Below are 23,855 nucleotides of genomic sequence, written 5' to 3' on the forward strand. Positions count from 1 at the left end.
TCAGCTCTTTGTATCAGGAGCCCAAAATACTGGAGCTTCAGCTTCAGCATCAGTCCTTCCAATGAATATTCAGGACTGATCTCCTTCAGGATGGACTGGTTGGATCTCCTTACAGTCCAAGGAACTCTCAAGAGTCTTCTCTAACACCATAGTTCAAAAGCATCAATTCTTTGGTGCTCAGCTTTCTTTATGGTCCGACTCTCACATCCATACATCACTACTGGAAAAACCATAGCTTTGACTAGATGGACCTTTGTTGGCAAAGTAATGTGTCTGATTTTTTTTAATTTATTTATTTTTTATTGAAGGATAATTGCTTTACAGAATTTTGCTGTTTTCTGTCAAACCTCAACATGAATCTGCCTCTGCTTTTTAATATGCTGTCTAGGTTGGTCATAACTTTTCTTCCAAGGAGAAAGTGTCTTTTAATCTCATGACTGCAGTCACCATCTGCAGTGATTTTGGAGCCCAAAAATATAAAGTCTCTCACTGTTTCCACTGCTTCCCCATCTATTTGCCATAAAGTGATGAGACCAGATGCCATTGTCTTAGTTTTCTGAATGTTGAGTTTTAAGCCAACTTTTTCACTCTCCTCTTTCACTTTCATCAAGATGCTCTTTAGTTCTTCTTCACTTTCTGCCACAAGGGTGGTGTCATCTGCATATCTGAGGTTATTGATATTTCTCCCGGGAATCTTGATTCCAGCTTGTGCTTCCTCCAGCCCATGATGTACTTTGCATATAAGTTAAATAAGCAGGGTGACAATATACAGCCTTGATGTACTCCTTTCCCTATTTGGAACCAGTCTGTTGTCCCATGTCCAGTTCTAACTGTTGCTTCTTGACCTGCAAACAGATTTCTCAAGAGGCAGGTCAGGTGATCTGGTATTCCCATCTCTTGAAGAATTTTCTACAGTTTACTGTGATCCACACAGTCAGAGGCTTTCAGTTCAGTTCAGTCCCTCAGTCATGTCTGAGTTTACAACCCCATGGACTGGGGCCAGGCCTCCCTGTCCATCATCAACTCCTGGAGTTTACTCAAATTCATGTCCATTGAGTCGGTGATGCCATCCAACCATCTCATCCTCTGTTGTCCCCTTCTCCTCCTACCTTCAATCTTTCCCAGCATCAGGGTCAGGTCAAAGGCTTTGGCATAGTCAGTAAAGCAGAAGTAGATGTTTTTCTGGAACTCTCTTATTTTTTCGATGATCCAGCTGATGTTGGCAATTTGATCTCTGGTTCCTCTGTCTTTTCTAAAACTAGCTTGAACATCTGGAAGTTCACAGTCCATGTACTGTTGAAGCCTAGGTTGGAGAATTTTGAGCATTACTTTACTAGCATATGAGATGAGTGCAATTGTGTGGTAGTTTGAGCATTCTTTGGGATTGCCTTTCTTTGGGATTGGAATGAAAACTGACCTTTTCCAGTCCTGTGGCCACTGCTGAGTTTTCCAAATTTGCTGGCATATTGAGTGCAGCACTTTCACAGCATCATCTTTTAGGATTTGAAATAGGTCAACTGGAATTCCACCTCCACTAGCTTTGTTCGTAGTGATGCTTCCTAAGGCCCACTTGACTTTGCATTCCAGATGTCTGGCTCTAGGTGAGTGATCACACCATTGTGATTATCTGGGTCTTGAAGATCTTTTTTGTCTAATTCTTCTATGTATTCTTGCCAGAGAAAATCAGTCAATACAAATGATGGTTTTTCTTCATTCAACTCATGAAATCAAAATACATCTTTTGAATATTCATTCTGTCAGTGAGAAATATCTGACATTATTATGAATGTTATGTAAGGCTCACATAAGAAATTCAACATTAAAGATAAAATTATTACTTCTTGTGGTACAGAGATACAAATTTTAGTAGAGTCTAGTGTGGTGATAAAAATTATGTTCTTGGTAAATTGGGAAGCATTTGGAGGACAAATGTATACGAAACTGGATGTGGTAAATACATAATTAATAATTACATCCTTTAAAACTCCTATATTTCACTAATCAAAACAGAAACTGTCTTTGTCAAAATGTATAAATATTACACACACACATATGAAAAGGTAGAGTAACTGGATTATAAAACTGTTTATGAGGAAACTAGTGTTCAGTTTCATTATAGGAATATACACTGTCTTTGCTGCCTGCCGTCCACATCTGCCCCTAGTATTTGCAGAATGCAGGACAAGAACAGAAATGGAAGTGATGAGTGAGTCATTCAGTAGTGTCTGACTCTGCGACCCCATGGACTGTAGCCCACCAGGCTCCTCTGTCCATGGAATTCTCCAGGCAAGAATATTGGAGTGGGCAGCCATTCCCATCTCCCAAGTTTTCTTCCCAACCTAGGGGTTGAATCAGGGTCCCCTGCATTGGTTAAGGTTAGGATTGATTGCATTGATTCTTTAACATCTGAGCCACCAGGAAGCCCACATAGTTTAAAGCTTTATAAGCTGCAAGTTAACCTACCGAACTGTTAAATATGTTTGATGCTATCATGACAAATATACCTTCAATAATGGCCTAAAAAGCCAAATTATAATTTAGAATCCTCAGAGTGCTTGGCATTCCTGCGTGGAAGGTAGTGATGTGGGAGAAACACCCACTCCTAAACCTTCCTCCTTCCAACTCCCTCTGACACAGCAAGGGCCCCCCAAAACAGGCAAGAACATCCCAGACCAGCCCAAGTTCTGTCAATAGCACCCCCTCTCCTCATCCCTAAACAGCTGTCCTTTGGTTGATCAAAGCCGGGGGTGCCCATACTGGTAGTAAGTTCCACCCTTGGGAAGATGTACCTGGGAGGGTCCCTGCCCCGGGCAGCAGGTCAGGGCCATCAGGGCAAGGAAGTCTGGGGTCTTAGCCACCTGGGCACTTGCCTGGGAGGGCATGTCTCTTTGACCCCTCACACCTGAGCTGAGCTGAACAAGAGAGCTCTAAATGTAGGACCTCTGAAAGGCAGGCAACTGTCCTACTGTCTCAGATTTAGATGTAAGACATTGTCAATTGCATTTTAGAAATGTCTCAGGTTTTAAAGCGCCATTTTGAAAATAAACTTAAGTGCTTAAAAATAGCATTGAAATACACACACAAAAAAAATCATCAAATTCCTGATGCTCTGAAAATGGAGGAAGCAGTATTATTAACTCAGAAAATGAGAATAACATAAACCTTCAGAGACTGGTGGCTCAGGCAGCAAAGAATCCACCTGCAATGCAGGAGACCCAGGTTCAATACCTGGGTTGGTAAAATCCACTGGAAAGGGAATTGCAACCCACCCCAGTATTCTTGCCTGGAGAATCTCATGGACAGAGGATACTGGCAGGCTACAGTCCTTAGGGTCGCAAAGAGTCTGACACATCTGAGCAGCTAACACTCCACTCCTAAGCAGGACCAGCTTCTGAGAGTGTGACCTGTGTAGTCACACAGGGACCCTTAGCTCAGAAGGGCCCCACACTTGGGTTCATGCTCACCTGTCACCTTAACATTCTTAACACTTTGAACAAGCAGCCCAATGTTTCCATTTCACACTGGGCCCTGTAAGTCATGTAGCCCGTCCCGTTCTCAAGCAAGAGGTTTCCTATGAAACTTGCGCACTGTTTTCCCTTTGAAAAGGGAAAACAAAAAAGTCAATAGAGCCAGCATTTCACTTTTGATTATTTCACTTTCACCTCTAGGCCAAGACAAAAACATAAGGGCAGAGGGGAAAATGGTTTTTAAAGGGCACCAGAATATTTGAAATCCTTGACAAAGATTCCATTAGAGGGTTCAGGTTGGTTCTTGTCATTCTGGAATTGCCTCACCCACACCCTGCCTAAATCCCTGATTAAATGCCACCATTTCACCGTAGTGTTATCTTGGTCCTTTCTTCCACCCCTAACCCTATGTCTTTTGATTACAGAGGTTTGCTCTTTCTTTGTGAATTTTTTTTTCAATTCCTTTCTACTTTTTTTAGATTAAAGTTTGGAGTAGTATTATTATTGAAGCATAACGCCAGGCAGAGATAGGAAGCTCTTCAGCATATCTTTATTAATCCAGGGCAAGTCCATTTTGAAAGAAAGAAAGAGAAAGGAGATATATAAAGGGCAAGGGCTGGCCTTGGCAGATCCTCACAGCAGGGACAGAGTCTGACACACTGCAGAAAGGTCTTCAAGGAAACAGAGCAAAATTGTCTTCGTATCAAATTCCCCCAATGACTGACATTGCCTGAGCCTCCTCCTCCTCCCACCAGCCCCAGGACCTCTGTCTCATGAACCCTGACTTGGACTTTCTTGACTCACTACCTATTGGCAGACTTTCTCCTACAAATTTCCAGTGCCACCCCTCCCCCCCTCAGCCATTAAACAAGGAAAACCCCCAAAGCCAGCCTCCTTCAGACATGGACGGCTCCCAGGGCGATGGGGTGACTTTATAGGTGACGATGAAGGGCTACCAGCTCAGCATCACAGAGATGAGGCACACCCTTCAGGCTCGTGGAAAGCTGCCAATTTCCCTCTTTAAGGTAAAACATGGAAGCCCAGCTTGACTGACTTGAAACCCAGAAGCCAGGGGAAATCTGGCTCTTTCCTTCTCCGCCTCACACTGTGTGCACACCTATTTTCTCTCTGAGTTATTCTGAAAGAACCAGCAGAGCCTGCGGTTCAGGGCAGAGGTGCAATAAAGGCTTAATGAAATAGGGAAGGCCCGAAAAAGAACCGGGCTTTCTGGATGATGGGAACAGACAAGGCCACCCCTCCGTCCCCTCACCTTCAAGGTCCCTCTGGGGTTCATCCTCCAAGGAAATCAGTCACAGGACAGAGGTACAGAAATGGTAAGAATTTTCTGCAGTGCTCTGAAAACACCCAGGTCATCCCCTGCTTCTTGAATTTCTAAATGGGCTCCATCTCATTTTTTTCTGTACTTCTCTGAGATGAGATTCTCAAGTTTCAGTTACTAGATTTGTTGCTGAGAGCAATACTCTGAATGTTAAAAATTGATGCGGTGTAAGCACAGGGCATCAGAGCACCTGTCTTTGCAGCTGCAGGTCATGGGGAGGGAAGGGGAATGGGCGGGCAGGTTCTGCTCAAGAGCACGGAGGCAGCAGCCACTTGCCTCCCAATGGGAAAATATCCAATATTTAATGTGGGACCTGTCACACCAGTGCTTACCAACTGAATACTGGCTCTATTAACAAGTCTTTCTTGGCTCAAATAAATGTAGAGTCAGATATGTCTGGGCTGGAATCCTTGATCCTTCACTCGCAGATGCAGTCGTGAGCTTAGGTAAGTTATCTAACTCTTTGACCCTTAGTTTCCGCATCTTTAAGACTGGAATAAGTCACCTCTTAGTTCCTTATGGTATTTACAAAGACAATATACATAAAGTGGCTCTCAACTTGAATTTTGCTCACATAGAATTCAAGATCATATCCCTAGAGAGCATGGCCTAGGAAAAGGACAGTAGATGTGACTGCTGGTAAGTGGCATGAATTATTAAGTGCCTGGTGTGTGCCAGCTCCTATGCTGGTGCGATACACCTTTTAGCCATTTCATTCTTACCAAGACCCTGTAAATTGGGAATTTTTATCTTCGTCGAGGTCCCTTTTTTGTTGCAAAAAAGCTGATATTTATTGAGCACTAACTAGAAATCCATAAGGAGTTATTGTTACTGACCTCATTTTGCAAATGGGGAAACTGTGATTCACAAAGAGTAATTAATGTGAACAGTAATTGAATTGAGGTGTACGGGCTTCGAGTACTTCCACAGAAGTCAGAGACCTTGGTTTAAACCGCAGCCCTGAAGGAGTTACCAGATCTCTCTAAGCCTCAGTCTCCTCGTGTGTAAAAAGAATTTAAAGGGCTGTGAACTACCCACACAGGGAAAGCGAGGGTGAGATACAGATCCATGGTCAGGATTAAGGGAAAACCATGAGGGGTGAGGAAGCACGTGGTTAGCGGGGTGGGGTGGGAAAGTGCTAGCAACCAACCTAGACCTAAAGAGCCAGAGGAGAGAGTGGGCAAGATCTCTGGGAGAGCTGAGCTCTCCAGTGTTACGAGAGCTACAGCCATGGCGGAGACCAGAGACGGAGGGCATAGGAAGGCGAACACTGCCACCCGTGGCCTGGCAGGGAGGAAGCCAGGACCAGAGACGCCCTAACCTCACTCTCCTCATGCACTCCGGCCTCCGCCAGGTCTCTCAGCACCGACCCCACCCAACTGGGAGCTACAGGGGAAGGAGTCAACTGGGCACACTCATGGTCACAGACAGGGGGAGGAGCACACACATTAATGGACAGTGGGTCTGGAAGTGCAAAGGGAAGATCCAGCATGGCTACCTTCCTCTACAGACACAGAACTGGTATGGTATTAGTCAGGGTTCTCCAGACAAAAAGAACAAAGAGGTGGTGAGAGGAAGGGAGGGAGCTGCTGACAATACCAGAAAAACTTCTAGATCTATATAGCTGTGCCCTCTGAAGCCTCCTCATCCTGACCCCTAGGCTCATCACCTTTTTCCTCCCACTCAGCACTTGCAGATCACTTAGTGATGCACAAACTAAATAATTCACACAGTGTTTCAAAGTATATCCTATCATAACAAATATCATGCCCCTGATTTTTATCCCCAAAGAAGTGTTGAGCCCCCAGATTATACCTCATTTATTTAGATAATATTTGATACCAAAAATTCTAGCCAAGCATAATAATTTTGATGGGTCTTCATCAAAATACCAGGCTCTGCTCTAAATTTCTACTTGTCCATTCATTCAATAAACATTCATTGAGCACGTCTAGGCATCAAGTCCTGTTCTCCAAGACAGAGATTCAAAGGTGCACAGCATAAGATTTCTGCTGTCAATAAGGTTTATATCTTAGCTGGGAGGAGATGACACATGTACTTAAACATGAATAATGAAGACAATTAAAACAGGCAGGTGTAGTAGGGCATGACAAGGTAGACCCAAGTAAGAATGCATGGTCAGAGAGGCTACTCTGAGAAGTTGACATTTGGGCTGAGCTCTGAATAATGAGAAACAGGCAGCCTTGCTAAGATTAGGGCAAGAGTCATCTGGACAGAGAGACAGCCAGACAGCCAGTGCGGAGGCTCCAAGGCAAGAATGTTTGTCATTTTCAGGATCCAAAAAGTTGGCTAGTGTGGCTGAAGCACAGTGGGTAGCGTGGGAGTTGTTTGAAATTAAGTCAAAGAATTAATCAGGAACCAGACCACGGACGCTCCCTGTCTACAGTAAGGAATCTGGGATTCATTCCAAGTGTGACTGGAAGTCATTGGATGGCTTCAATAAGGGAAGTGACATAATCTAATTTACATGTTTAAAAGATCTCTCTGGCCACTTTTTTAAAGAGTGGAATCAGATGGAGTGGGAAGAAGAGATAACAGAGAAAAGGCTAGAACACCTGTTAGGAGGCTAGCTCTGAGACACCCGGAAAAGAAGTAAGAGCAGTGACCAGGAGGAACCTGCATCAGGCTCCTTGCTGTATCACCTCACTTTTTTATTTTTCTCCACTTTTTTCTTGATAGACATAATTATAGTGATTTAAGGGCATCCCAGGGACTCCCAGAGAGTCTGTGGCTCAGTCAGTCAAGAGTCTGCCTACAATGCAGGAGACCTAGGTTCAATCGCTTGGTCATGAAGATTCCCTGGAGAAGGAAATGGGAACTCACTCCAGTATTCTTGCCTGGAGAATCCCATGGACATAGGAGCCTGGTGGGCTATAGTCCAAGGGGTCACAAAAAGTCAGACACAACTGAAGCAACTTAGCATACAGCATGCAGGGTGCTTTAGACTAAGGAGGTGATAGCGGAGAAGAGAAGATGGCTTTAGGATATAAAAGAGTTGGAGGTAGAATCAAAATGACTTGCTAATGGACAGGTTATAAAAGATGAGAAATCAAGATATGAAGGCTAATACCTAGATTTTTGGTTTAAACACCTGTATGGATGGTGATGGTGATGGCATAAATTGATGAGACAAAAAAATTCCATGGATAAGTATCTTTAATAAGGAATCATAAGTTCTGTTTCAGCCATACTCACATGTTATGTTGCCTGTGACCTGTTTTTAAATATTTCTGCATTAAAATATCTATATCATGTATGAATTTGTGTATACACACACACACATGCATTAATTTCAGCTACACTCTAGGGACGGTTAGTGGTCCTAATTGAGAATTTGACTTTCCAGTGTGTTCAAATAGAATTCTATCAAAAATTCTACTCTCCAGACATCATCACTATGAGTACTTCAGCTATCATTATTTCTAACCAACCTCAAGTCTTTGGCTAATTAGTATAAAGAATTCTATAAATGGGGTTTTATTGGTGAAATTAGTTGAAACTGATGAAATCACTGAAAATAAATATATATGCATTGATTCAAATGTTCTTGAAACTCTGTCTAGACTTCCATGAACAGGATACAATAATCTAGAGTCTATTATTGTAGCCTGTACTCTTATGAACGGGGCCTGAGTCTTGATCTCTAATAGTACTGTATTTGACCACTGGTTCTAAGGATTCCGAATGTCAGTGCCAACTGACATTCTCCTTCTCCAGGGCATCTTCCCAACCCAGAGATCGAACCCACATCTCCTGCACTGGCAGGAGGATCCTTTACTGCTGAGCCACCAGGGAAGCCCCAACCATAAGGGTAAGGACCTAGAATATTGCATCTGACTCAAATGAGCATTTCATGAAGGTGCAGTTGAATCACCTGAAAGGACAGAGAACTGGAACTTCATCAAAAATTTTAAACAACAGCTTAGATCCAGGACAAGACAGGAAGGTCTACTATAACCACTTCTATTCAGCTTTGTACTAGAGATTCTAGCCAGGGAAATCAGGCAAGAAACTGGAATAAAGGGTATCCAGATTGAAAAGCAGGGAATAAAGCTATCTCTATTTGCAGATGGCACAATGTTATATGTAGAAAATCCTAAGGAAACCACTGAAAAAAACTGTTAGTACTAATAAATGAATTCAACAAGTTTGTAGAATACAAGATCAATATACAATATTGATATCAATATACAATATGATCAATGATTAATATACAATCAATATACAAAAAGCAATGTATTTTATTTACATGTAGTGAACAATCCAAAGCTAAAATTAAGAAAAAAATTCAATTTATAGTAATATAAAAAAGAATAAAATACTTAGGAATAAACTTAACAATAGAATTCAAAACTTACAGTTTTGTAAAGTTTTGAAAACTCCAAAATACCATTGAAAGAAATGAAAGAACACCTAAATAAATGGAAAGACAACTCATTTCGTGGATCAGAAGACTTAATATTGTTGAGATGGTAATACTCCCCAAAGCGATCTGCAGATTTAATGCAATCCCTATCGAAATCCCAACTGATGTCTGACCCTAAAATTGACATTCAAATGCAAGAGTCCCAGAATAACCCAAACAATTTTGGAAATTAAGACCAAAGCTGGAAAACAAAGTCACATGTTCTGACTTGGGGAAGAATATTATGGGGCTATGGAATGCCCCTTCTACACTTGTGGTCATGGATTTTAAGTGATTCCAGTTGATGTGGCCATGTGTTTACACAAACATCCAGGCAAGAAAGGGAAGGAAGTGAAGGGTGTTTGTATAAGGGAATGTTAAAGATAACTGAGATGAAAACAAACAAAAAAATTGAACGATGAATATGATTAGTAAATAGTTTACAGGTAAATATTTGACTGTCCTTTATCTGTTAAATTTTGTCCCTCTGCTTTTTTGGGGGGAGGTCTACATTAGAAAAATAATTATCAATATCACTCATTAATCCAGGCTGAATACAACAGCATCTCCAACAATAATCCTTCTCTTTCTCTCTCACCTTTCATTCTTTCCCTGTTCCACTCTCCGGTAGGATTTTTAAATACCTTCTAATCAAAGGGTGCCTTGCCCAGTGCTGCTATCAGATCTGGTTCTTTTTACGAGTATGCCCTTCCCCTGCCATATGTCAGACAGGAGTCTTATCCAAGTCTTATCGTCCCCTCCAAAACCATCTCAGTCCCTGTGCTTATGTCAGAGTCACCCTCTTCGGAAGCCGTACTCCAGACACCTGGTAGGTGGATACTGTGCTTGACCCTCACGTCCTGATTTCTCCTCAGCATTACAGGGGCCCTCCTCCACTACTTTCCTAGGACACAATGGGTTTTCCACAGTATCTAAATTTATCTTGTTTTTTGTTTCCTCCAAATTCCCCTTTCATTTTTCATCAGTTTCAGTTTCCAACTTCTTGATGATATCTCTGAGTCCTCCATCAAATGCGAGTGACTTTAAATGAACACCAATAGTTTGGAGAAGAAGACAAGAAATGCCATGAATATATACAATCCAGGACATCATGTGATGGAGGCAAGCAAATCTGTAACTTCTGAGTCTGTGTTTAGCAAATGACTGAACATGCAGGGACTATTAACTACAGAACCCATATAAACCAAGCTATACTGACTAAAGAGGCTAACTCAAAAAAAAAAAAATATATATATACATATATATATATATATATATATACATGTGTATATACTTTTGATTACATGAAAATATGTTTCTTCACAGCGATTTTGAAAAAAAAAAAAAACTCCTCAACCACATGAAATAAATTCCTCATGCTGTAATAAAATATCACAAATGAATATGCAGTCTCTGAAACATAGAAAATAAAAGAAAACCAAAAATTCCATTAAATCTGCAGCTACATTCATACTCAACCACATGCGAGCGTCAGTTAGATTTTGGAAAATTCTCTGGCTTATTTCTTTTGATTTTATTTTGGCTCCTAAGTCTTTTCTTAATGTTCAGAAGCTTTTTAAAAATAACAGTTCCTTTGCTAAGCATTGAGTTTGTAGTGGGTCACTCTGCATTTTAATCTGTCACACTAAACACCCACTGAAGAATCTGAGCCAGTCATTTTATCCCCAAGTCTCAGCTCTACATTAACACCATCTTATTTTATACTTTTACTATTAATTAAATAAAATAAGAAGTACATTTTTATCAGTAATGTTTTAAAAATATTATTTGCAGCGTAGCACGGTCACACAGCTGCCCTCCCATGCAGGTGATTGCGGCTTGGTCAATTTGGTGATGGTTACACTGCAGGCGTTCAATAACAGTTACAGAATTGATTTTTCCCTTTTCTGTCCTATTACTTGATGTCTAAAATTTCTTTAACAAGACAAATGCTTAACTGCAGATAGGGCTTCAAAATCTGAGTACCTCTTGAGATGTTAAACATTGACTTAAGTGCATACCAAGGTATAAATGACTTTTTGCTAAACTAGATATGGTTAGGCAGGAGAGAGCACTGAACTTGGAGCTTGGGGTGGTGTAATGTGGGGTGGGGGTGTCTCATTCTTGCCATACTGATGATCTCTCCAAGGCTGAGTCTATTTTGTAGGTACATATTTGAATTGTGACTTGTTCTCAAAAAAGTAGTTGCAAAATTTTGTACAACCAAAATCACCACAAGGAAAAATTTTAAGTAAATAAAGTAGAAAAAATATGGTCTACACTACACATGTGAACAAATAGTTTACATCAACAGGAAAAGGCAACCTTCCTAACTGAAAAATAAATATAAGGCATAATGAGGCAAAAATAATAAAAACATTCAATATTAATAAGGATTCAAGGATTGTAAATTTTAGACAAAATGTAAAGTTAGTATATCCTTTCCTAAGGATAATCAAGCATTAAGTATTTATAAAATGCCTCATGAATATTCTTTTTTAACTCACTAATCCCACTTGTAGATTCTTAAGGACGTACTCAAAATGCACATAAAGATTTATGTTCAAGGAGGATCATTTCAAGACTTTTTATAATGACTCTTAAATTGAAAAGCTAAAATTTCCAAAATAGAAAATCAATAATTCTTCCAAAAGTAGAAAAGCAATAATTATGAGAAAAAAATTTTGTAGCCAAGGAGCATGTTTTCATAGAAAAATATTAACATGAGAAAATGCTTCTGCTATATTGCATGTTACAGATTGCATGTACAACATTTTTCTGGTTATATATAAAAAGAATCCGAAAGGATATGGACAATGTTGTGGTTATATCTGGTTGATAGAATTCCAGGTGATTTTATTTTCTCCTTTATGCTCTTTTATAATTTTCACAATTTCTATAGTAAATGTGTTACTTTTATAATAAAAAAAATAGAAATTTTCCTGGAAAAACATTTTTACCAAATGACTAGCCTCAACCTTAGAGGTCTTTTGGACAGTTTGCTCCGAGAGCTAGTTAGTTCCAAATCCAATACTATTTTAAGTCCTGCAATGGAAGGCCCACATTTTATTTGCCAGGGACACTAAGTGGGGCCAGATGGCTTGCCCATTGGAGGAATATTCTCAACCTGGGTGCCCATCAGAACTGCCTGCAAGGCTTTAGTGCATGTGCTCAAGCTTCACCATGTGAGATGCTATAGATCTGAAGTAGATAGAGCTTGGGAATCCTGTGTGTGTAAGAGGGAGAGGGGAGAGAGATTTTTCTAAAATTTACTGCCATTTGTGACAAGACTTCTTTTTTATGCAAACAACATATTTCTATCTTAAATTAAGAATGCATCTAGGAGATAATTTTCTCCTGTAGATATTTAGCACCAAAATAGGGCTAAGACAAATTGATTATTCTAAAATATAGTTATTATTTGGGGAAGATTTTTCTTCCGCTTTGTAAATAACTATACCATACAACACTCTGTCATTTAGCTACCTTGTCATACAGTATATAAGGGAGGACAAATACCAAATTTGCACGCTCATTGAGAGGCATTTATTTTACATGTATATGTCACAGAGAGTTTATGGCGGTTTGGCCAAAATAATCATACTTTTATAATTGCCTCAAAATTCTAAGCCAAAGCTACTTTGATGATACCACATAAAAGAAACAGTAGGATCTTGACTGTACCCTAAAGAGGATTCAAAATTCTTTCCTGCAGAAAAACTCAAGTCTTTACTTAAGGGAGGAGGTGGGATGATCGTCTATGCAGGCATGTTCTTCTAACATTAATAGGTTCCTTAGCTTCAACAAAAGGATGTTAATCCTGTCCTTAGAATTAATGGCTAAGACACAAGACCTCATGGGCAACCAACTATATAGATCAGATGCACTCCAAGGAGTTGTCATAAAATAAAATCCCAGTTCGCTGCAGTGTAATATTTTTTCAAAAGGTCAGTGAGACAAACAATATTTGGATGAAATGGCTTAAATGTCACATTTAGATAGTATTTTAAAAATATCCTTGGATCAAGAGAGACATGTAGAGACATATACCTTTTCAGATTTTTTGCACCAAATATGGCTTACAGGAACACCAGTAATTTATATTGAGAATCTCTATGAGGAACAACCTTATAAATGTGTTTCTATACCTATTTTTATGGACATTGCTTTTTTTCTCAAAGTACTTTTGTTTTAACAGTATAATTTATAAAGACAACACATATTCACTGAGTAAAATTCAAATAATATAACATAAATTATTAAAAAAAAAACCTAACCAACTCTACCATTATATTTGCCCTTTAGATATGTATCTAAGATAAATATAGATATATGTCATTATATCAATATTTTTATATGTATTTATATCTAATACATACAGATAATATAGCTAATATATATAGATGGATGTACTACACACAAATAGGGTCTTATACAGTCAGCCTTCCAACGAGTTCCCGTCTGCAGATTCAACCAACTGTGGATCAAATTTCCATCCATGGTTGGTTGAATCCTAGGATGGAAAACCACTGAATGTGGAAAACCAACTGGATTCATTGTACGACACAATTTTATATAAGGAACTTGGGCATCTACAGATTTTGGTTACACACAGCAGCTCTTGGAACCAATCTGCGTATAGTGAGAGATGACTATAGCATACTATTTTCAAACTTTTTTTTTCATTTAAATATATCAAAGAATATCAATGCACAACAACCTTCTCACTGACAACCTTCTCAGTTTCTAGTCTACAAGTGTACCAAATTTATTGAGTAGGTATCTTATTGATGTATTACTAATTGATTCTAATTTTTCACACTAATATAAATGGTACCATATTGAACATCCTTGCATGTACTTGATCTTTGTGCAATTATCTGATTATCTCTTTAGGATGGATTTCTAAAAGTGATATTTCTGAAATCACACTTTCTGATTTCAGGAAGAGAGAAGAGTGTTGACAAGGAGGGTGGAAGATGGAATCCCCTTCAAGGTACTATTGCTTCACTTATGTAGCATTATCAAAATAGCTTTTTGGCTTAGAAGATACTTATTGATTAATATGGCTAAACTGACTTTCTAAAAATATTATCCAAACAATATTTCCTACCACCAGTCCTAAGAGGACCATTCCCTCCACCTACTCCCACCATTTTGTCAAGTTTCTTTTCACTTTTTCATACTAATAAATGAATAAATTTTCAAATGTATATTGGCCATTCATATTTCTTTATTAATTCTTCTTTCATGTCTTTAGTCCATTTCTCTATAGAAATGTTTGTTGTTCTCTTAATGATTCATAAGACCCATTACATATAGTGGGGCTTGTAACACTTTGCCATACATGTTAACAGATTTTTCGTTACTGTTGTTATTGTTGTTGGTTTCTGTACTTAATAGTTGGTCATTTGCTGGTTGGAGAAAAAAAATGATAAACACAATATGCCACTCACCTTATACACTGCAATTTCCGCCTTATCCCTGAAGACCTAACTTGAATCCCACATCTTTTCCTAACATCTTTTCCTTACCCATCCTAACATGATCTGTCTCTGTCTAACTTCTAACTGATTGTCTGTGCAACTTATTTGGCAGTTCATTCTGCAATGCCTGCTGACACATGTAAGTACTGTCAGTCACTCTCAAGGCTTATTTGTACTAGCCAGCAACCAACTCCTTAACAGGAGTTAAGGATTCACTCCATACTCTCAAACCTGGTCTCAATAATAAAACAAGTGCTTATGGAAAGCAATGAATTGGCAAGGGGGGAAGAAATAGGTGACAGAAGTCAGCTCGAATTTTCCAGGCTTGAAGAAAGGCTCACCCAGACAGGTTACAAAGTTCTCCTGCATTTCTGGCCTCAACATTCTGACCCAAAGTAAAGCTCATTCCGATTTTCACGTCAGCTCCTGAGATACAGCATTTTCTTTATTGCGAGAGCACCCACGTTTCCTAGTTTACCTGGAACATTTCCAGTTTGCTCTACTTGTGTATCTCTTAACGGTTCCCACTTTTCACTCCCCAAACTGAAAAGGACGGCAAGTTGCACGCTTACCTTGTCTGCTGGTGGTTTCAGTTTCTTACTTATTTCTTAAGCTAAAAATCTACCACACAGTTTAAAAGACTTGGTAGATGAAGATCCAAATTTCCAAGCAGGATGCAAATTTTGGCCCCTTCTTCTTGGTTTGATTAATTGAATCTATATGTGAGCCTAACCTTGAAAGATTAAAGGAAACAATTAATGTGCAGATAAAAACATTTGCTATTTATATGAGGTTTTTAAAAGGCCATAAAGTGGAGTTTTTTATAGTGTTCATGTTTTCTTCAACTAAATTGAGAACTTTTTGGAGTACCATTATTCTTACTTTTTGTACCTTTTCATCATAGCACTTAAAACAGTACTCTGTACTAAGTGGGCATGCAATAAATACTACTGTGAAACCACTGGGGGCCTGGAGATTTTAATTTGCTTTTTGATTAAGGGTGTCCTTCCTCTTGACTCCAACTATGTCATCACAGACATGTGAGGGGGTAACATTGATAGAGTGCTAAATGGGAAGAGTGGTATCACAGGAACCCAGTTGAATTAGAAGAGTCCCCTTTATGTCTTTGGCTCGGTTTTCCATGGATAGAGCTCATCTGAATTAGATGTGTCTGAAAATTCAATTATTCCAAATGGAAACATCTGGATCCCTTTTTCTTCCTTTAATCCTTTGTTCTGGTGACTCTGCCAGACAGTCCATATCCCTTGTTGGTTTGGAAGGAAATATATAAGGGCATAGTTAGAAGTGGGGGTAGCTGATGGAAATGGGTCCTTGTCTGTTTTTTCAGCTCTGTGGTCACTTTCCGTCTCCAGCTATTAGAGTCACAGATTTTTATCAGAGTGAGAAGAAATGTTCGTGTAACTCCATGTATTATAGTAGAAGGAATTTCTACCCAGCAAAATTAATGAGCTACTCAAAAATACATATGCAATGATAGCTGCATTAGAATTTTTTCTTTTTTGATTCTCAATCTAGAGCTCTTTTTACCACACCAGATTCTAAATACTATCTGGAAATTAGTTATTGCCTCATTTCAATCTGTCTTACTGGTATTGGATTGATTTAACCTATAGAAAACAACTGCTCATTTAAAAAATTTGAATGTTATAAAAAATAAGAAAGATTCCCCCCCCCACCTTGCCCAAATTTGCCTGATATCTTTAGTAGATGCTGAGGAATAAGACTGATTTATATTTTTCATGGAAGATATCAGCCAAATTCAAATAGATGTGTTTTTGTGTGTTCATAAGCTAAGACAGAATCAGAGAAAAAAGGTCTGACAAAGAGGATCATGAACCATCAAATACGTCTCATCCTTGCTCTCTAATTCTTTTCATAGAAAAAGAAAAGTTCTGTGAACAAAGAATAAGGAAGAGGTAGACATATATTTGACCTGTGGTTTTAGGTTTAACTTAGGAGAAGCAGAAAATAAGATCTCATTATAATTATATCTGTAGGGGATACAGACAGTCCATTTAGATGGGCTGAGTATCTAGTTTTCTAAACTAAAAAGAACAGTTTTGATTCTTTGGGCAAACCATGACCTCATGCAGTAGAGAGGTTACAAGATGCTACTGACCAAGAGAAGTGATTTTTATACAAGCCATCACACATCTGAGAATACTAAAAAGATATTTTAAAGTCTATTTTGGACATAAATTCTTATCTTCCCTTCATTCCAAAAAAAAAAGTTCAAAGTGACATTTCTGCTTCTAGCACACATTAGAAAATTATGTGAAAATACATTTGGTTCATGTACAATATTTTGAAAATCTTTATTGAACCAGTCACTCTAGGGTGTAAATTGATCTTCTCATCTCTACCTGCCTTAAGGCTCAAATATGATGTTGGGGTTGTAAAGAAGGATCATATGACAAAAGGAAATAAAATCTAGAGAGAACAGAGTCTTGACACAAAGGCTCCTTCCATTCAGCAAAAGAACAAGACCAGTAAGAGTGCTTTGGGGTGGAGGTGGGGGAAGGCAAAGAGGGAGAGAGACAGGAGAGGAAAGTGGAGGTGGGACACAGGAGACGGGTGCTATTTCTCCAGGGTTTGACCTAGAGACTTGTGGAGAAGGGGGATTAGCTAAACCGGGGAGCCGGGGGATGTTGAAAGTAGAGTTCTGCATACTCTGCCTCCCATTTGGTTGCCTGGGAGAAATCCACCGGGCCGGGTGTCCTAGGCCAACATGGGGTGGGCCCAGCAGCATAAAGAGAGTGGACAAGTCTGGCCAAAGAAAAGCATCATCTCCCTAGCTTTTGAGTGGACAACCCAGAAGATTCCATATGCTCCCACAATGGAAGTGATGGAAAGGATGGTAAAGGTATGCATTGAGATCCAAAGCAGCCTGCCATGAGGCCCACAATGGTGAGAGGTAGGGGACCCCACAGTGAATCTGCAGGATGAGCTACTCAGGCCCAGGAATTAGATGGAGGATATGGCAGATCTTCTCCATACTCTTCATGGGGTTCTCAAGGCAAGAATGCTGAAGTAGTTTGCCATTCCCTTCTCCAGTGGACCACATTTTGTCAGAACTTTCCACCACGACCCCTCTGTCTTGGGTAGCCCTACACATCATGGCTCATAGTTTCATTGAGTGAGACAAGGCTGTAAGTCAAAGAAAGCAGGGAAAACCACTAGGCCATTCAGGTATCATCTAAATCAAATCCCTCACGATTATATAATAGAAGTGACAAATAGACTCAAGGCATTAGTTAGGTCTGATAGAATGTCTGAAGAACTATGGACAGAGGTTTCTAACACTGTACAGAAAGTAGTGATCAAAACTATACCCAAGGGGGGAAAAATGCAAAAAGACAAAATGATTGTCTGAGGAGACCTCACAAATAGCTGAGGAAAGAAGAGAAGCAAAAGGCAAAGGAGAAAAGGAAAGATATACCCATCTGAAAGCAGAATTCCAAAGAATAGCAAAGAGAGATAAGAAAGCCTTCGTAAGTGAACAATGCAAAGAAATAGAGGAAAACAATAGAATGGAAAAGACTAAAGATCTCTTCAAGAAAATTAGAGCTAACAAGGGAACACTTCATGCAAAGATGGGCACAATAAAGGACAAAAATGGTATGGACCTAGCGGAAGTAGAAGATATTAAGAAGAGGTGGCAAGAATACACAGAAAAACTATACAAAAAAGATCTTCATGACCCAGATAACCACAATGGTGTGATCACTCACCTACGGCCAGATATCCTGGAGTGCAAAGTCAAGTGGGTCTTAGGAAACATCACGACGAACAAAGCTAGTAGAGGTGATAGAATTCCAGCTGAGCTATTTCAAATCCTGAAAGATGATGCTGTGAAAGTGCTGCACTCAATATGCCAGCAAATTTGGAAAACTCAGCAGTGGCCACAGGACTGGAAAAGGTCAGCTTTCATTCCAATTCCGAAGAAGGGCAATACCAAAGAATGTTCAAACTATTGCACAGTTCTCATTTCACAGGCTAACAAGGTAATGCTCAAAATCCTTCAAATTAGGCTTCAACAGTATGTGAACCAAGAACTTTCACACGTACAAATTGGATTTAGAAAAGGCTGAGGAACCAGAGATCAAATTGCCAATATCATTGGATCATAGAAAAAGCAAGAAAATTCCAGAAAAACACCTACTTCTGCTTCATTGACTACACTAAATCATTTGACTGTGTGAATTACAACAAACTGTGGAAAATTCTTTAAAAGATGGGAATACCAGACCACCTGACCTGTCTCCTGAGAAATCTGTATGCAGGTCAGGAAGCAACAGTTAGAACAGGACATGGAACAATGGACTGGTTCCAAATTGGGAAAGGAGTATGTCAAGACTGTAGATTGTCACTCTGCTTATTTAACTTCTATGCAGAGTACATCATGTGAAATGCCGGGCTGGATGAAGCACAAGCTGGAATCAAGATTGCTGGGAGAAATATCAATAACCTCAGATATACAGATGACAGCACCCTGATGGCAGAAAGCGAAGAGGAACTAAAGGGCCTCTTAATGAGGGTGAAATAGAAGAGTGAAAAAGCTGGCTTAAAACTCAACATTCAAAAAACTAAGATCATGGCATCCAGTCCCATCACTTCATGGGAAATAGATGGAGAAATTATAGAAACAGTGGCAGACTTTATTTTTGGGGGCTCCAAAATCACCACAGATGGTGACTGTAGCCATGAAATTAAAAGACACTTGCTCCTTGGAAGAAAAGCTATGACCAACCTAGATGGCATATTAAAAAGCAGAGACATTACTTTGCCAACAAAGGTTTTTAGTGTATGGTCAAAGCTATGGTTTTCCCAGTAGTCATGTATGGATGTGAGAACTGGACATAAAGAAAGCTGAGCACTGAAGAATTGATGCTTTTGAACTGTGGTGTTGGAGAAGACTCTTGAGAGTCCCTTGGACTGCAAGAAGATCAAACAAGTCAATCATAAAGGAAATCAGTCCTGAATATTCATTAGAAGGACTGATGCTGAAGCTGAAGCTCCATACTTTGGCAACTTGATGGGAAGAACTGACTCATTGGAAAAGACCCTGATGCTGGGAAAGACTGAAGGCAGGGGAGAAGGGTACGACAGAGGATAAGATGGTTGGATGGCATCACTGACTCAGTGGGACATGAATTTGAGAAAACTCTGGGAGCTGGTGAAGGACAGGGAAGCCTGGCATGCAGTAATCCATGTGGTTGCAAAGAGTCGTACACAACTTAGCAACTGAACAACAACAATGGCAGATTCTCAGCAAGGTCTCCACGAAGAACCTAGATGGGGTTAAGGAAGCAGAACGGGGCCACTTGGTCCTCCCAAGATGGGAAATAAGAAGAAAGGAACAAGTATGTGTTGATAAGCCACAGATTTCATGGTGGACACCGGAAGGACAGTCATGTTATTCATATCTGAGACGGTATGAGTTTAGCTCTGTAAGCACTCAACATATAGTTATTCAATATTTGGTAGCATACAATTTATGGTCTTAAAGGTAGGATAAAAGTCCTAGCTGATTCAAAGTTGCAAGGCTTCCATCTACTGGTAATTTGCTCAAATTTCAGGCACATGATTCTTGAAATTGTTGACAATTTAAGAAGAGCCAAATATAATTCATACACAGTGACAAAGAACATCACAATTTCTCAAAATTGCTCAAAATTCTTGTTGATGTTCAAATGTAAATTGAGAATTTCTAGAGAAGGGTATAGAAATATGAAACAAAGATTTCATTTCCAAGTTGTTTTCAGTATTATAAAATTCCCTTCATCTTGGAGATCATTTAGGTCACTGTTAGAGAAAATACATACATAGGGGTTGGAAAGGTAATAAAAACATTTTGAGAGGAAAAGCTGTAAGGACTGATTACTCTCCAAGAATTTTAATGGAAAAAGATAAAAACAATCATGTAGTCCTACTCAGCACTGTCTAACAGAAATATAATGAGCCACATATGCATTTTAAATTTTCTAGTGGTCACATTTAAAAAATAGGTGACTATGGGGAGAGAGTGTCTCGGCCAAGCACTTGGACTTGGCTCCTTCATTTCCAACATGGAAGAAACTTACACTGAAACCCTGGACCCTGAAAGGCTGTTACAATGTCCCTATGATTTAAAATATATATATATATCAGATATGTGCCTGCAGGTTTCCTTATCATCTTATCAAGTACAAAAAGAATAATCCTGATTATTTAAAAAATCTGGCTATCTGCCCCTTAAGTGCTTACCATCCTCTGGCTGAAATCAGGCATATCTCAAGCTGTGATGACAAAAGCTGTATTGAGCAGGGTATAGTCATCCAGGAACCTTGGACAAGAGACTCTGACTGAGAGCTCATAGCAGGTGCCCTCCTCACGATGAACACGGGAATGAAGATTTGTAGGAACAGACCAGCACCCCATTTGTCTGAAGGCACTGCCAACTACTGTGGTAACAACAGTCCTGCCAGCCAAACAACATTGTTATGGCGCCTAAGAGTAACCTGGCTTTAGGCATGCAAGTTCCCAAGCCTCTAACATGGAAAAACAGTGGACATGCCCAGTAACTGAATATCTATCTCATCAAATGCGAGTCCCTTGCTTCTTCCTGCTACAGCAGGTTCTTCATTTTTTTTCCTCCTAACCTAATTATAGAAAGATAAATTATCTGTGACTTTCAAAGTGACAAGTACCTTTTTTTTCTCCCCCTCTGTGAGTGCTTACTCATTCGATGCAAGAAAGAAACTTCATGCTCAGAACTGTTTCAAATAAACCATCACTACAGATAACTTGAAAAATAAATAAATTAAAAATAAGAAGCAAAAAGAAACGAGTAAAAGTAGTCTCAATAGTAATACTTTGTCTAATGCAAGGTATCTAAAATATTTCTCATTTCAGGTATAATCAGTATAAAAATTATTAATGAGACATTTTATTTTTTTTCATACTAAGTCTTCAAAATCCATTGTACATTCTACACTTAGAGTATATCTCAATATGGATGCTAACTATTCAGTGGTTAAAGTAAAATCCAGTCCTACCAAAATAATAAATTTGTGTTTAGCAGAAAAATGTTACCCTGCTACCTTCTATTTTAAATTTAAAATACTTAAAATTTTGGTTTCTTAGTCACATTAGCCATATTTCAAGTGCTCAACTTGAATGGCTGGTAAATACCCTGTTATACAGCAAATATCCAAGTTGCTAATTAGCACAGGTACAAAACTGATGTACACTGAATGAATGACTGGATAACTTGTCTGAGTTCCACAGTTTACGAGCTGCTACTTTCATGTGTTTACACTGAACAATCATCGGGACTAACTGGATATGAGAGGAGAGGGATAAAGGGGCCAAAGAGTTTGGGAGGAAGCCATAAGGAGAATCAGAGTGCCGTGGGCAGCATCAGAAATGCTGAGAACGGAGACGTGGTTCAGAAGGGAACATAATGAATATTGGAGCTCTGAAAGTTCCTTGCCGTGAGGAATATGGCTACTAACAAAGCTCCCAGGGATCATCAGTAGCACCAACAGAATCTACCATCACAACTGCTCATATCTCTTGGTCCACACTGTCCAGCGGCTACACACAATCCTGTCCTCTCTGGTCTAAAACCGAAGTCAAACTCCAGCGGCACTGTGCTTGGTTCTGTTAGTCTGACCCATGATTCTCGGGATGTTTGCACGAATTTCACACCCACCTGTTTCCTCATGGTTGCTCTGAACCCTGAGTTTCAACTGCTGCCTGTTCTCTCCTCCTAGCGCCCTCCTGCCATCCCCGACCACAGCCTTTCCCTTCTGACCTTCTTCTAGCCTATGCCCCTGAGTTTTGTTATGCCCAGCCCTAGCCATCTCTCTTTTTTTTTTTCGGCCGAGCAACATGGCATATATTGATGCAGGATCTTAGTCCCCCAAGCAGGAATCAAACCCATGCCACCTGCAGTGGAAGCATGGAGTCTTAACACTGGACCACCAGGGAAGTCCCCAGTCCATCCTTTTTTTAATCAATTCACTTTTTAATTTTTGACATTACAGAACAAAACTGAAATCTATTAATATTCTATGCTTACATTTCTTAGAGACAAACAGAAATAAAATTCACAAATCAAAAACTGAAAACAAGCAAAAAAACAGGGAAGAGTTTATAAAAACTAAATATGGATCTGAGCATTAACAGCTGAACAGAGAATGTGATTTTCAACTGTACGCTTACAAATGACAACAAGTCCCAGTCACAGGCATGCCTCGGACTTCAAGTCATGTCTGTGACACCTCACCTGAATACCTCTGTATCTGCGGTAGGCAACCTCTCAGATGACCCCCAGTGATCCTCACCTCCCAATATCTGTGTCCTGATAATGCCCAACAGAAGACAGCAAACGTGATGGACTATAACTTCTTTGGATAACTTTCCTCTTGGATTCTCTTTCTTACCTTCTCATTCGCTTATTCTGAACAAAGCCAATTGCAGTGTTGCAAGCTGCCCTACAGAGAGGTCCACATAGCAAAGAACCAGGGACCTCTCAGACCAACAATCCATGAAGAATTTTGGAAGGAGTGAATTCGGAAGCAGAACCACCTCCAGTCAAGCCTTCAGGTGAGACTTGTGCTCTGGTCAACACTTTGATTGCAGCCTTGTGAGATACCTTGGGGTTTCCCAGGCAGCTCAGTGGTAAAGAATCCACCTGGCAATGCAGGAGCTGCAGAAGACACAGGTTCGAACCTCGAGGCAAAGACAACTAGCTAAGTTGCATCCAGATCTCTAACCTACAGAAACTGTGTTTTTAAACTAAGTTTTGGAGTAATTTGTTACACAGCAAGAGATAACTAATACAGCCTGGAACCCTAGTTTTCTTATAGAAAATTCAGATAATATGTCCTATCTACAGTGAATTGAATTTTGGACATTTCAAGTGATCACAAGATATTCAAACCAGAATGTGCACAAGATAATTGCTAAAACAGACCTGGAGCCTAAGGAACGGTTAGCATCAAGATTAAAAAGGAAGTCATGACAATGTGTTGACCGTCTTTGAAGACTTTGAATGTATATATGAAGCATTTGTCAAATGGATGAGGGGAATAATTCGTTTCTTCCCTTGTGAGTCTCACTTGGCAGAG

At 39.6% G+C, this 23,855-nt stretch overlaps 1 long non-coding RNA gene and 1 pseudogene across 1 annotated transcript in view; one reads left to right on the forward strand and one right to left on the reverse strand.

Moving 5' to 3' along the window:
* Positions 1–1,561: 1,561 nt before the first annotated feature.
* LOC122438073 overlaps positions 1,562–23,855 on the reverse strand; it is a 54,036-nt gene continuing 31,742 nt past the window's right edge. Inside the window, exons 3-4 of the long non-coding RNA XR_006268440.1 lie at positions 15,291–15,451; positions 1,562–1,754 (exon numbers count right to left, since the gene is read on the reverse strand). This is a non-coding gene — a long non-coding RNA (uncharacterized LOC122438073). The remainder of the gene's footprint in view (positions 1,755–15,290; positions 15,452–23,855) is intronic.
* On the forward strand, positions 20,808–21,302 carry LOC122438072 (annotated as a pseudogene).

This window comes from Cervus canadensis, chromosome 3 (genome assembly GCF_019320065.1).
Source record: "Cervus canadensis isolate Bull #8, Minnesota chromosome 3, ASM1932006v1, whole genome shotgun sequence".
In the NCBI taxonomy this organism is placed as follows: domain Eukaryota; kingdom Metazoa; phylum Chordata; class Mammalia; order Artiodactyla; family Cervidae; genus Cervus; species Cervus canadensis.